Consider the following 16,628-nt stretch of genomic DNA (forward strand, 5'->3'; position numbering starts at 1 on the left):
GGAAATTAAAAAATAAATAGCCCAAAAAAATGCAAAGGAAGAGATGAGCAAGAAACCCATGGAGAAGAGACAAACAAAAAAGAACCCTTTTGATTTGGGGATGAGATCAATGAAACAATAAGAAGAAAATACTTCAGGAGATTGTAAAGTAAAGAGCCAAATGGCAAAAGAGGAAATACAAAAGTTCATTAATGAAGCCTTAAAAACTATGAGAACATGTTTGATAAGTGAGCACATTGTGCTTGTATAACAAATCTTTCATAATTAAAATTTTGATTTAAAGATTTAACTTAGCAACTACAAAACTGATTTTTGAATTATTTTCCACTCTGTAAGAGATGTAGTGAAAATTCATCTTAAATATTTAAAAACTAAAAACCTAGTTGCAGTACAAATGACAATCACTGATATAAATAAAGTGATAGATAGTTTGAAGGAGATAAGACCTTGTTTAGCATAGATTTTGCTTTTGCTTTTGCTTCTACTTCTTCTACTTTTTCAGAAGTGCTTTTTGAGAAGTCACTATTCACTAGCTTTGATTAAAAATGTTTTTGGAAGCCAAAAATATTTCCTGAAAATTATCCAAATGCATTGAGAAGTAGATTTTGAGTCTTAAAAATTGTTTTTGGCTTCCCAAAAGCTATACCAAGTAGGATTTAAATTTGAAATGAATAATATTTAGGGTATACAGAAGTCTACCAAGGTGTTTACCAAATGATAAGCTATCACCTAAGGGTGGGCAAAAACCAAACCAAATTATTGAAATTGACTAGCCCGAACCAATTTGTAACACCTCCTCTTGATAAATACCTAAAAATTTTAACTAGATTTGACTGATTTAACCATTTTGTAGGTTGATTGAACTTTTTGTGTGGTCAAGTTTTGGATATGACTGATATACCATTGTGTAATACTCATCGTTACAAGTTTATAAATTGGTGGTACACCTAATTTTTAGTTACGGTTACAGAATTATGGTTCTAAAACGTTTTGAGCAATGATATTATATATTGTTAATATCAATCCCTGATTTTTATCTGTTAGTGATCCAAGATCCTATATATATGTTGGAAAGCATGCCCAACAATGAAAAAATTACAAAGTACCCATTAGGTCCTTGAAACCCTTCCTAAACCCAAAAAGAACCCAAATCGGGTAGATGCATATCCAATTGCCAACCAGGTCACCATTGATTGACCCTTTTTTGGCTGCCAATCTACCATAAGCACCACCTGTTGGTGTTATTGAGTCTACCATGAGCTTGGCAACCAAATTCAATGGCCAATTGTTGCCAAACGCATCCAAATTGGGCCAACGATATCAGTGATAGTGGTTTGCAAAAATTCAATGAGTTTACTATTTTTTAGCCAACCCATCCCAACCCATAATCCTATTTGGACTAATTTGGACCCCTTTAGTTCCAATTTAACCTCTATTTGCCAAAATTGTCCACGGTTTGAAAGATATATTAATATCAAGTTTGACCAAAATTTTTATAAGTTTTTTCTAGCCATTGACAAGACTTTTAAATCAAGATGAGTACATCAATGCATTTCTCATCTTATGGGTTTTCTGCCGATATATTATTTATGAATTTTAGACATCGTTTTAATATACTTTTATTTTTGGATCAATTAGTTAAATACTAAATAAAATTGGACCGTGTTTGAATAATTTAAGACTAAATTGGAGTTGGTTTTGTATAATTAGATGTTAATAGGACCCTTAGGAAGATTCAATTTTATAAAATTGGCCTTAAAGGTGAAAAATCACAATTTTAAATATTAGGTCCTAAGGGTTTGAGATATTGGACCACTTGGTATTCAATTTTTATAATTTTATAGTTGTATAAATTATTTTAAGACATTTGGTATACACCAATGTATTTGTTTTGATTATATTATAGGCACCTATATTATGACTGGAGGCAATCTTGCTGATGAGCAAGAATGATCACCAGTGGTGTCTTTGAGTGATTTATATTTTTATATGATTTTGGACATATTAGTACAATCTATGTATGATTTGGATATATATATATATATATATTTATTTATTTATTTATATATGAATATCTGCTTTTATATATATTTATTATCATTTTATATGACTTTTGATAAGAATTTAAATGATTTCAAATTCTAATGAGTTCATAATGAACTTAAGAATCTTGATGTATAAATATCTTGGCATTTGAGTTGATGTTTTAATCATTTTGGAAAATATTGATTTTGAGAAAGTAGATTGAAAATATATATTGTTAAGCATGTTTTCATGATTTGTATTTCAAAGTGCTTAAAATGGTTTATGATGATATATATATTTTACTGTTGGTATATATGTTTTAGTACGAAATGATAATTTTTAATTTTTGGAATATTTAAATAAATGATTTGATTTGAAACTAAAAGTTTGGTTTATGGTATGCTAGTTGTTTAAAAAAAAAAATAGAAAAATATAATCTTGAAAGGATTATTTATAAATATCGTACTATTGTTTTTAAAGGATGTACCATATATATCAATATTTTGGTTTTATTGGTATGTTATTAGCGTGCTGGGTGGCCACAATACCTTTAGGATGTTAAGGGTCATAAAATGGGTACCCCAAGATGTCATGGACCTCTTGATAACACTAAATATATCATATGGTATATTGTTTATTTTTTTGGGTATATTATTGGGTTTCTGATATATTTCTTTATTTTTATGGATTTTCCATGATTATTTTATAAATTTATATAGATATTATTTTATGCCAAGTATTTATAGTATGTTGGTTTAAATTATAATATTTAAACGGTTTTGTTATTCATTAACTAGTTTATGATATTGATTTTGAGTATAGATTAGGTTTTGTAAAAAAAACTTTTAAAGAAAAACTTTTCAAAAGGGTAGAATGAAAGGTCTTGAAAGAAAAGTTTATAAAAATAAAATATTATTTTTTTATTATATTATGCCACTTATTGAGATATCCTAATCTTATATTTTATTTGTTTTAAATTCGTTCATTTAGGTTTAGACAGCTAATGGATAGTTTACCTTGTACATTATATATATTTTTCGTAGTTTTCACAACAATAGCAGTATTTATATTTTCTTGTTTATTTTTTTTTCCCTAAACTTATTCACATCGGTTGTATTATTTAATTTTACAAATACTCTAAGAATGCTTTAATCTAAATTATTGACACAATAGTGGTCCTTGCATGTATGCGTAGAAATGGTCTGTAGTATAATAGGCTATAGATATTGATAGAAGTTGTGGAGTTGTATGCTGCTGTGGCTCTATATTTATATATTGAGATATGATTTTATATTACATGCATTGATTTTTTATAGTTCAAATGAGGTTCCATTGGATTCTCTCTTAAAGATTGCTCAATGAAACTTCTCTAGACGAGACCACTTAGAAATTAGGGAAAGTTCCCAAGGCAAGACAGCTCAGGAATTCTTGGGGAACGTTCTTGAGGCGGGTCCTATCACAATTAGTCTTTTTTATTTATTTATTTATTTACTAGTATGGCATTGTCGTAGCTTCTAAAAGAATCACCGTCAACTATGCTGAAGAAAATATCAATTGAAGAAATAACTAGTTAACTGTTTGGTAAATGATGTTGATAAATTGTTACAAGACACAAAAGTTGTATATAAATGTTTGGTAATCTTAAACATAAAATTGCTGTAAAATTTTACTATTATTAAAATGGATATGTTATATATAATTTATATCGGTTTAAAAACACAATTTGTATGCAGTGATTTCTTTTTTGCACTTTAAATAGAATTCAAATATATTATTATAATATATAAATATTATCAATAACTGTAATAAATTTATAATACAACTATATGTATATATATATATATATATATTTAAGTGTGAGTATTTTATAGGATAAGGATAAATATAAATGCAGCGTTGCTAATAAATCAAAGATGTTTTGGGAATTTAGAATTGTTTATTCTGATTATGAAAGAATCAAAATTTCTAAAGAAGTCCTCAGCCTGATTCTCAAATAAAATTTGTAACTACCAAAACTATTTCATAAGCAAGTCATAGTCAGTTTTATCAAATATAAAAGTCAACTAAAATCATAGGGAATCAATCCCAAATAGGCCTTTAATTAGTTTGTCTCTGTTAAAAATTTTTAAAAACTTAATGATTCAATTTGGTTTTCGAGTTGAAGGTTTTCTCAATCCAATCTAATGCAAACTAAAGCAAACTTCAAATTAATACTAATTTTTCAAAAAAAATAAACTATATATTTTTTTGTTCGTGTTTTTATATTGTCTAAATGTGGTATTTATATTTTAATTCAGGGTTTATTATATTGATGCCTCTTGAACTATCGGGGTTGTAATATTTTGCTTTCTAGCCTTTCAAATTAGTGCTACTGCCCCTTGGACTTTAAAAAATATGCATGATAACAAAAAAACGTTAACACCATTTAATTTTGGCCGTTAAGTGTCACATGCCATTCATATGGATACTGCACAGGAAGGCAAAAAATAAGAAAAAAAAATAAAAAAATGATGAGGGGCATTGTTCCAGAAAAAGTTGGAAATGAAATTACTATCCCTCTTAAGAGTACTTATGTAAGTGGCATATGACACTTAAACGCCAAAAACAAATTGTGTTAATGTTTTTATGATTATGGTGGATTTTTTTTTCTTTTTTTAAATATGTGTGAGTACTAAAACCTATTTGAAAGGTCAGGAGGCAAATGCTCTAATCCCGATAGTTCAGGGAATATCAATGCAGTAAACCCCTTATTTTCTAATAATAAAACATTCATATAAGTTTTTGTTTATTTCATCTTATTATAAGTATTTATATTAGCTTAAATATCTATATAATATATATAATATATAAAAGAAGAAGCGTATGCATCACGTGTCAGCATATTCATCTTTCAAATTTTCTCCAAAAATATTTATTCTAATTTTAATTTTATTTATTATTATTTGTTGTTTATTATTTTACCTTTCATGTATATAACCAAATATATGTAAAATGAATTTTTGATATAACTATCCATAACTATCAAATAATTGATAAAATTATATATGGTAATCATTTTGAAATGAATTTAAAATAAATAAAATATTTGATTTTATCTTATTTATCAAATATATATATTTACTATTTTTAAATTATATATTATTCTTATTCTTATTCTTATTATATTATATTATATTATATTATATTATATTATATAACTTAAAAAGAGGTCATCTATATAATATATAAAAATAAAAAAGTCACTAAAATTTTTTGTCATATGTGATTTTTATATTTATTCTGTTCCCTCCAAAATCATTAAAAAATTAAAAGTTAAAAATAAAATTATCTTAAAAATTCTGCAATTTTAAAATCATTGCCATATATTTCTTTATATTCATTTTATTTAAAAACATTTTAAATAAATAAAATCCAACAATAGATTTGTTTAAAAAATTTCACAATATTAATAAAAGTTGAAAGGAATAATTTGATCTTAATTTTTGAAAAAATTCATAATAAATAGGTATTATCATGGTTTGGCTTTAAATATTTGCAACAACATGTACAATAGTTTTAGAATAATCCATATAAATGATATTTTCACAAATAATTTATATAAATAATATTTCCAAAAATAAAAATTATACAATCTTCTTAAAACTTGGAATAAAAAATTTGATCTTAATTTTTGAAAATTTCCATAATATGTGGGTATGAAGATTTTGTTTTTGGTGATGGAATAAAATTTGGAAGGAGAAATTTTGTTCTCTCCTTATTTGGTTACTTTTTCAATTTTTTAAAGATTAGGTAAAAAAACATATATATAATAAAGTATATTTTTATTATTAAATATATTTCACACAAAAACTCTATACATATACATATTTATATATGGATACGTAATAAATGAAATTTTATTATAAAATAATAAGATTAATATATGGTAATTACTAATGAAATTGATCTCTTTATCTGAAATTTAAAACGGATAAAATATTTTTTAATATTTTTAAAAAATTGCTCAAAATATACTCATATATATATATATATATATACACACACATGACAAGATTTAATTAATATGGAGTAATATAAAATCAATTTTATATAAAATGTGGATTTCGTATTTAAAAGTATAAATGATTATTTACAATGTAATAAAAATTATAAAAAACTAATGACCATTAATTTGATTTGTAATTATAACTGAGTTCATTATTGTGATTTTATTCAATCTCAAATCTTAATTGTTATCCCATGTTGATTTTATTTTATTAACAAGAATGATAATTTTATTAAATAATTAATCTACTATTTAATTATTTTTTTATAATTGTATTATTATGTTCTTAAATATAAAAAATGGATAAATTCGATTTGGAATGATAATTATTAAATTTAAATTGAAAGTGAAAAATTAATAATTATTTATAATTTTAATATTCGATATTAAATTATTTAATATCTAATATTCAATATAAAACAAAATTGAAGATTTTTCAGGAATATGTTAAAGTATGATTTTTATTAATCATAAATATATAATTGCACAGGGTTTAACTAATATTTATAAGATAAAATATTCTATATATGGTATAAATAATTATAAACAGAAACAATGAGTTATAAAATTTAGTGAAAATAGTTATTTTACCAAAAACATCTTAAAATATATAAAAAAGAAAAAATCCCTAAAATTGAAGCATGTATATATATATATATAGAGAGAGAGAGAGAGAGAATCTATCATGGGGACCGACCGCATGCCTCCTGTGCGGACCAAACATGTGATCAAAAGTGGAGCCATCTGATCTGCACATTTGGCATCAACGGTTCTGGACAAAAGTTGGTCTCACGCGAGAATTTTGGCCAAGGCTCCCCTGAGCCCTTCGCAGCTTCCTCTTGTATTTGCCTCTGCATTTCCCCTTTCCATTCGTGAGATCTTTAGCCAAATTTCCCTTTCCCCTTCACAGCTTTCTCTTCTATTTGCCTTTGCATTTCCCCTTTCCATTCGTGAGATCTTTGGCCAAATTTCCCCTTCCCCTACGCAGCTTCCTCTTCTATTTGCCTCTGCATTTCCCTTTCCCATTCGCGGCTTCCTGTTTTATTTATCTCTACTTCCACACTTCCACCATTATAGACACTGCAAGCCACAGATCTCCAGCTCACGGGAAAGCCGTTCAGCCCCACCCGTTCTAGCCATTCTCCTGTGCTGCTTCCACCGGCCACTAGATTCTCCACTGCTTCCACTAATTACCAGATTCTCTAGTGCTTCCACCATCGAGAGTATGTAGGTTAAATCTGCAACTTCTATATGTCAATTTACCTTCCAATGTTATACTAGACATACAAAATAACTTTAAAATTTGCATAAATAATATATAAAAAAAAAGACTATCGGTTTCACTCAGGAAACGTGATGATAAAAAAAATATTTTTTACCAAAAACAAAATAAATAAAAATTGGGCTAGTCAAGAAATGACTGGAAGTGTAAAAGTGAGTGGTTAGGCAAAAATGTGTTTCAATAAATAATGATTTTGCATGAGCATATATTTGCACGGGGCTCCACTCAACATTAATGGGTTTTACTCCTTTTTTTTTTTTTTTTTTTTTTTTTTGGGGAATTCATCTCCTCCTCCAAGTAAAAGAATACATTTGGAATGTTATATTTTTTATAAATAGCCATATCAACGACTATACAACTTGTTCAATTTATTTATTTTTCACATACATTTTCTCCCCCTAGCTTTTTATAGTTTTCTGCTGATCTGAACGGTAGTAAATTGCTTTAATTTCATACCTACGTTCATATATATACTAAGCTTTTGCTTCTCAACATAATATATGCATATTTTGTATTAATTAAGCAATTGCATCATATATGAAAATTAGATGATAGTTACATGTAAATATTTTTTATTTTTTATTTTATTTTATTTTATTTTTTGTGAAGAATATGTTATATGCATTTGTTTGGTTAAACAGTACCATAATATTATAGAATATGTTGTATGTTTTATTATTTTTTAGTTTGATTTTGCTGAAGGAGTATAAGAATAATTAATTGAAGTGAAAATGTTCGAAAAGAGTTAGATAATGTTTGCAGATGCTCTAAGAATATTCAATATGGTCTGAGAATCTTTATTTCGCACGAAATATATAACAAAGAGGGGTGACAGGATAAGCATGTACAGGAATGTTGAAAGTGAATGTTAAGCAAACCGTATGAATATGGAAAAACGTGCTAATATATATTTAGTGGTTGTTATTGCTATTGCTTGATAGTCATTGTTATTGCTAGGTTAGATTCGTTCATTTATGTAGAAAGGTTACTGGTGGTTTTTTTTTTTTTTTTTTATATGTCTTTTGGCTTTTTATAGCTTATTAAATCCTACCTTGTGTCCTTTAGAAATCACAGCTGGAGATTAGTTGTGTAAGCATGTCAACAAGTACTAGTGATGTTCAACCAATCCAAATATGCTCATGTGGGCAATATATGCATTTAAAAACATCAAGGATAGATAAGAATCTAAATCGTCAATTTTGAAAATGCTTAGGTGGAGAACAGGTTGTACATAATTGTTCCATGTGTTAAATTTTTATTTGTTTTTGCTTATAAATTAATTAAATTATATATGTTTATATGCCACAGGAAAAATGATATAGTAGATTCATTTGGACAAAAGAAGGTGAAGCTAAACTAGAAAAAATTGATGTATTTATCGGTGAAGTTCGTCGTTTATCTTTGGAAGTGGAGAAATCTAATAATATTCTTGAAGTAATTCAGAAAAATACTAAGAGGAGCGACCAATATGATGTTAAGACGATCATATTCCTTGTACTTTTATTATTTATTTTCTTTAAAATGTTAGTCGAGTAAGCCATCAAGTAAGATATATGTATGTTTGGTTGGTAAACTAATCATGTAGTAAATTCTACCTTATGCTTGTGAAGCACCATATGTATCCTATTAAGCTTACTGTATGTTTTGTTGAAATTGTCTGTTATAATTAACTATGCAATATGATGTGTCAAGTATGTTGAATTGTTTGATGAATTGATTCCCATTTTATTCCCTTTATATTGCTGATGTGGTTCACGTAATGGTAGCCCTTTGGTGTGCGTTACATGCTTTCATTGATGATTTTTATAGGTTCTTGTTTCAAATGTATTCATTATCAATATTAGTATTAACCCTAAAACCAAATCATATTACCTTTTTGATGGCTATGCACATCTCTCTTCTGGGCTTGCTTGTGGTCTTGCTGGGCTTGCGGCTGGAATGGCAATTGGTATAATTGGTGATGCAGGTGTCAGGTAATATTATTATTGTTATTATTTTTTTCTGTCTGCATTACCACATGTGCAGATAAACTTAAATTTACTTGTTTCTGCTTCTTTTAGATAAATATGTCATCAACTTCTGTAACTGTGTTTGAGCAGTATTTCTTTACATATTTGCAAATCTTTGTGCTTGATTTGAGTTCTGAATTACTCATATTACTATGAAAGAAGCTTCACTTTTTTAGTTGTTCTTCAGTTAATGGTGGCTGAGCAGTGCTCATAATGTTCTTGAAAATTATCATTGTGGAAGTGATTGCTCAGCTCCAATTGTTTGATGGTGTTTTATTTATAGATGTAGGATTAAGTTTCTCGAACAAATAAATGCGTTTGAATATGTACTTGTTTGGTTTTATCTGTTTGTGTACTTTTTGACGAGAACCGTTTGAACTAGTGTAGAATATGTAATTCTTGAACTAATGCATGTACGATTTTATTTTCTTGCAAAATGCTGGGTCGTGGGGCATTTCATCCTTAAATAAAATTGAGAGGGAGAGAGGGAGAGAGAGAGAGAGAGAGAAAGAGAGCAAGAGAGAGAGAAAGTTGTGGGGGAGTTATGATATGGATTGGATTTGCCTAACCCCTCATATCATGATTGATCTATCCCTTATATTTTTGACCTGTTTATTTGAATATATTAGAATTTGCCTAATTTATGTATTGTCATACTACATAATTCCTTGTTCAAAATTTTCCAGGGCCATGGTAAGTCATGCTTAAAGAAGCAAATGGGTCTTATGCTTGTGCTTGTGCAAGCTGACATTTCTAAAATGGTGAGTTTCCAAATCTTGACAGGTGGGAAATTTTACATGCTTGAAAAGGTGGGAAATTTACATGCTTGAAAAGGTGGAAATTTTTAAATGCTTCATTGGCTGGCTACTGAACTGACAGTAAAAATTCTATCTTCTTTTACAGGTTTCAATCCTTTGGAGTAAAAATCCATAAGCTATGGTGTAGACCATTTTGAAGTGCAGATTGATTGATCTGGAAAAAAAGGTGCTATGAACCATTTGGTGCTTGAGCTCATTACAGCTTTTAGCCTTCATACTAGTGACAATGTTACTATTGAAGCAAGTTGGTTGTTGAATTGTACCATGAACCCATTTTAAATGTACCAGAAAAGTTAATGTTGACAAATGTTGCCAAATGAATGTATAGGTTCCTGTTGTAGCTCACTAGCTTTGAAAGTGTAACTTGGATGTTTGTGTTGTGAATAAATTACTGAAAGTTAAGTTCTATAAATTCTTTTCCAATTTTATTATTTTTGTTTTTTCCTTTTTTTTTTTAACCAAAAGTGTGTACTGTTAGATAACTAACAAAAAATCATTGTTGGCATGCCTATAAATAACACCAAAAGTATCAATAAATAAAACTACAGCAAATTGACACCAAGAACAAATTAATCAATTATTAGCACAATAGTTCCCATTAAAGGTTTTAAAGAAAAACGACATGCCTGCTGCAATAAATTGAAGATAAAAGCACAGAGATACTAAAATAAAGAAGCAACTGATAACAAGATCAAAAGTTCCAAAATGACAACATACATCAGTACACTATGATAACTATTTCTTGATTGAATGAAAACTTTGTTAGATGAACAATTAACTGTCACTAAAGACTGCATAAGTTGCACTTAATTTCTACTCCTCTGCAACATAAGCTCCCTGCACACATAATTTATGCTCCTTTGCAACACAAGCTGCATGCTGAAAAGGAAAAAGGAAAAATAAATCATCATCAGAACTTTTAAGTCCAAGTCCACTAGTGCTGCAAAAGGAGACAATTATAATAAAATGAAAAACAAGAGCAACTAGAAACAAACGATGAAAACAAAAATAACAAGCAAAAACTATGAATGGACCTAAACATAAATATAAAATATTATATGTCACACAAATGATTAGCGAAGATGCACAAATACTACCTGCAGTCCAACTTCATTGCTGCCTCACATGAAAGAGTATAGTTGTTGCGGAACCAACTTTGCAGATCGAGGAAGGATTTGATTCGAAGAACAATGTTGCCATACTACGTTAAGTCACTGGTCTAGTACAAGTTCATGAAGAGCTTTTTTACCTTTTGACTTATTAGAAATTTATTGAGTGCAGGAACATAAATTCAAATATTTGTGAGCATGTCCAAATGATAACTTGAAGATAGACCATAAGAACTGTTGAGCAAACTAGTATTTCACCATTGAACTTCACCTACAGCAGATTTCTCATTAATTTTCAACCACATTTTCTGGCAACATTAAATTCTAAGCAAACTAATTTATCTAATCAGCAGTATTTTACCAACATTAAAAAAACAAAAAAAGATGACTAGCATCAAAGTGGTTGCAGTTTAGCATAACATAGACAATATTCTCTATAAAAGATACCAAATGAATATAATTGCAGCAATAAATAGTTACATACTTCTCAACAACCAAGAAACCATACTTGAGAGACAAAGGCAAAACTCCAACAGCACTTCAAACTGTAACCACCAGTTCAAAAACCTTCTTTACAAGTCCACTAGGATATCAATGCTGGCAGAATCCTTCTTCACAGCTTCAATCCTTCTTTGTCCTTGTTTGTGCTTTCATCTGGGCTGAATACCATAGCAGATACCCCTATCCATACAAGAACAAGCTAGCATAGTATACTCTTATGTCCTGACTTACACTACACCACCACAGTGAATGTACCCAGCATAATAAATACCGATGCCACCAATGGCAACCATCTACATGAACAAAACAGTTACTGTCCAAATTACATATTACAATGAGAGGCATGCATTACACAAATAAACAGCCAACCAGCAGACATTCATTCCAAGATTCAAAAAACACTTCATATTACAATAAATAAGAAGGTACGGAGTCTATTATCATTACACAACCATATTTTACTAACTAAGCTTATAGTTCTTTCAATCGGATAGAAAACCACACCAAACTACAAATAAAACTATTTCCTCCAAGCTGATGCAAGATACTTTATCACATCCAGGGGGTCATTCCAACTTATTTCTCATGCAGTCCTGTCAAAACGAAGTAAGTTATTAGATAAGCAGCATGTTAGTCCAAGAAAATGTTGAAGACGATAAGGAAACCACTTAGTTTTATACCTGTAGAAGTAAAACTATCAACTACATAGAGCAGCAGCATGGTTTGTACAAGGTATGATCATTTTAATTGCATAAGAATAATTAATAATAAATGTATCATTTTCTTACGAATTGTTGAGGATTGGATAGTTTCTTTTGTCGTGCAATTGCCTAATTTTTCCACAACCATTGCAACGTCGACCTTTATACTTTGCGGTAGTCGTTGTCTTCTCTTTTCCCCCTTTTAATCTTCTTCCACATCCCTTTGCCCTCACTTGAGATGGGTCTTTCAAAGCTTTAGAATCATTAGCATTACTACCTTTTTTAGAAATGCCTCTACTCTTCATGTTGATAACTATGGATTTAATCTTGTCTAGCAAACTTTGAAGACCATCATTCACAATTACACTTGCCTCTTCATTTTTTATGGCTTTATCAATGACTTCCGAAGCAAGTTGTAATAGTTTTGCTCGCCACATCAACATTGAACTTTGTTTTCCACTTATCTCAACACCTTGCTTATCGGAGATTATTTGAGTTTTTGTAACTCTAGTCCACCTTGTCATGATATATTGATTTGGCAACGCATATTACCAAAGAGTCGCAAGAATGCCAAAATATGTCTACAAGGAATTCCTTCACTCTCAGACTTCTTACAAGTACAAGATGCATAGTCCAATACTTTATCATAAGCAATTTTCCGAACTCTATGAACACACCATTTGGACTACTCTCGACCACATACATTTTGTGAATATCATTTTCATGAACAAGTTGTGGCATTGTTAGTAAGCTATGCCATAACTCATCCTGAAACTTAAGGAAAATTTTGCGTGTGTAAATCTTGGGTATTTGTTTTTCCATTTCCAATGGCAATTTCAAAATAGGCTTCTCATTAATATCAATATGATCAGCCCATAACTTTTTGTGACGTTGATGTGCAAGTGCCCTACTAAATTGAAGTATGAAATCCATCAATGAGTTTTTATTTGAAACATACTTCTTGAAAAATGCATGGGAGCTTTCTGCATGTTGGCTACTTGACATTCCAATTGAGAATATATGATTAACATATGCGGGCACCCATCTTGAATGTATCTCAAATGTTGATTTCAACCAATCATTATCATATAGGCTTGCCTTCTCGATGGTAGTCACCCATTTTCTTTCAAACTCTTCAAGGCATTCTGATTCCCAAATGTATTATTGGTAGTCCTTATAAAAATCTCTATAGGTGATTGCATTTAAATATGTGGAAAACTTCTCAAGTATGTGCCAACTACAATACCTATGAAATGTATTTGGTAAGCTTTGAGCCATAGCCTTTGTCATTGCAGGATCTTGATCGGTAATTATCATCTTTGGGTTGTTAATAGGCATACTATCCTTTAATAGCTCAAACAACCAAACAAACAATTCAGTTCTTTCATCACTTAAAAAAGCACATGCAAAAAGCACCATTTGACTGTGATTGTTAACCCCAACCAAGGGTGCAAATATTATACCATACCGATTAGTGTTGTAAATTGTATCAAATACAATTACATCACCAAAACATCCATCAGCTCTTCTAGATACCGAATCAGCTAAAAAACAATGCTTCAATTTACCATCATCATCTACATCTATTTAAAAAAAAAAAAAAAGCATGGATCCCTTTCTTGCTCGGTTAGGAAATAATCCTTCAATAGTTCAGCATCTTGTCCTCTTAATTCATTACGCAACTTAGCTTCATGGTTATAGATATCCTTCTTCGTACACCCAATATTCTCTATACCTCCAGCTTCAAATTCAAGAATACTTATTTGTTGGTGAGTTGGCACATTTCCTGTTGAAAACGTTTGGGATAGTGATTTGTTGGCTTTAGACACACTACAATGTGACCTTAATAAATGCACTCTTCGCGGGGTTGATAATGGATGACTATGTTTTTCAACAAATACACTGATGGCATATTTACCCAATTTTGACCTCACCATAGCAAGTTTTGCCTTACAACTTTCTCTTGTCATACCCTGACACCTTTTTTTCTCACATTCCTTTGTAGAGGACACTCCTTCCTTATAACACACAAATTCTTTCCTCACAATTTCATTCGTATCTTTACATCTCTTAGTGCAACTGCTACAAACACTAAACCCCACCTCTTTTGCATATTTAATGTAAAACTCATGTGCCTCATCTATCGATTCAAATTGTTGTCCAACTTTTGGTTTGCAGTTTTCTAACACTTGGGGAATGTAAACATCATCAATGGATTTCAAACATGATAGCAAGGATATTTCTTCAACTACTATAGGATCATCATTTGCTTCTAACTATAAATCATTCATGTTTCCAATATTGCAAAGCTAATTGCAACCAAATGAGCTTCCTTTCAATCACTTTCTAGCCTAATAGACAGCAAAGCAAAACCATAACAAACTTTCATCAATTAACATGGTAATAAACATCAAATTTTAACATTTAATGCAAATATATAAACAAAAAAATAGGCATAAGCTGATATTTTCCCAACTCATCAAAATATAAGTATGTGAACAAAGAACCTTGTAAAGTATTTACTAGTTTACCACGGGCAAATCTACTCATTTATTCCCAAAAAATATTAAAAAAATTGTTGTTTCATTCTCTGTTCAAACATGTCAAGTCTATATTCTGGAAGTGTTCTTATATATGGCAACAATATAACCAGTTAAATTTATCCTCTCTGACTTGTTCTCCTCTCTTCATTTAATATTCAATTACTCCAATAATTATATATGTTATACTGTTCTGATCTGCTTCTATATTTTGATATGTTATAAATTCTTTTTTTTGTAAACATTTTTCTTTTTCTCTTTTTCTTTCCATACTGTCAAAATGCATATGTCATTGTCTGTCTTTCATCAAGCAAAATGAACATATATATATATATATATATATATTTTAAATCGTTAGCTAGGTAGCTCAATTAATATCGAATCCTACGTACACAATATGAATCTAATGATTCTAATCACACCTACACATACACTTGGTCGGTCCCCATATTTATATGATCGAAGATGATGATGATGATTCTAAATAAATAAAGAAAAATAGTGAACAAAAAAACAAAATTGTGTTTAGACATAAAAGGAGTTTAAATGAAAATCATGCAATCTTAGAGCAGAAGGTTGAAGGTTGTAAGAAATTTCCATACTCCCCATCACCTAATAATACTAGGATTAGAGTTGATGAACTTCCCCACTTGTAACTTTGATTCAATCCTTTCATTTTCTCAATCTCTTCATCTATGATGTCCTACTTTTTCCTACACATGTTAATAAATAAATAGATAAACAAATAATATATGGGATATGATGGCCTTAATTAGATTTTCTTTTTCATTTTTTTTTTACTTAGATTATTGAAGCATAAAATTTCAAGCGACTTGCATTTTCAATTTGGATAGGACTCAACGATGCAAGACTACATGATCGGTTCCATGTAATTGAATGATAAAAAATATAAAACATATAACCAAAATGAAAAAAAAAATTACAAACTATAAAATCACCAATAGAGGACAGAGGCACTCACGGTGGTTGGAACGGTTGGGCTGGAACTAGAAGAGGAGAAGAGGAACCAGAGTAGAAGAGGAATGAGCTGCTGGGTTCGCAAGGATGACAATGGTGGTGCGAGGTGGTGGGTTCGCAAGCGTGGTGCGAGCTGGGAATTTTGGCAAAGCTGTTTCGAGCCGCTGCAAGCGGGAATGTGAGTTGCTGCAAGCAGGAAATGGGAGCCTTGGCCAAAATTCTCACATAAGACCAACTTTTGTCCAAGACCATTGATGCCAGATGTACAGATCAGATGGCTCTAATTTTGATCACATGTTTGGTCCGTACAGGACGCATGCCGTCGGTTCCCATGGTAGACTCTCTCTCTCTTTCTCTCTCTCTCTCTCTCTCTCTATATATATATATATATTTATTAAATTAATTATTATCGATTATATTTATATATATATATATATATTTATTAAATTAATTATTATTGATTATATTTAATGTAATCTATTGTGGTGATTATACATTTCGTGCAATGTACGGAGATAAATCTGGTTAATATATAAAGCTTTAATGTATGATATATATTTAACTATTCAATTTTGAGATGTAATATATAAATGTAAAAGTTATTAAAAGGGTTAAGTATG

General features: G+C 29.8%; 2 long non-coding RNA genes across 3 annotated transcripts; one reads left to right on the plus strand and one right to left on the minus strand.

The window, feature by feature from the left end:
* Positions 1-6,763: 6,763 nt before the first annotated feature.
* Positions 6,764-10,591, plus strand: LOC112491584 (uncharacterized). The gene is made up of 3 exons (XR_003055894.3): positions 6,764-9,325; positions 10,048-10,122; positions 10,265-10,591. It is a non-coding gene; the product is annotated as an uncharacterized LOC112491584 (long non-coding RNA).
* Positions 10,592-10,819: 228 nt separating this feature from the next.
* LOC132800488 (uncharacterized) lies at positions 10,820-16,292 on the minus strand. 2 transcript variants are annotated; one of them, XR_009635609.1, is made up of 4 exons: positions 16,013-16,291; positions 12,578-14,841; positions 11,277-12,382; positions 10,820-11,058 (listed from the first exon to the last, which is right to left on the minus strand). It is a non-coding gene; the product is annotated as an uncharacterized LOC132800488 (long non-coding RNA). The 2 variants fall into 2 exon arrangements; XR_009635608.1 differs by having other exon boundaries at positions 11,277-14,841; positions 16,013-16,292.
* Positions 16,293-16,628: the final 336 nt, after the last annotated feature.

This window comes from Ziziphus jujuba, chromosome 2, assembly GCF_031755915.1.
Source record: "Ziziphus jujuba cultivar Dongzao chromosome 2, ASM3175591v1".
In the NCBI taxonomy this organism is placed as follows: Eukaryota; Viridiplantae; Streptophyta; class Magnoliopsida; order Rosales; family Rhamnaceae; genus Ziziphus; species Ziziphus jujuba.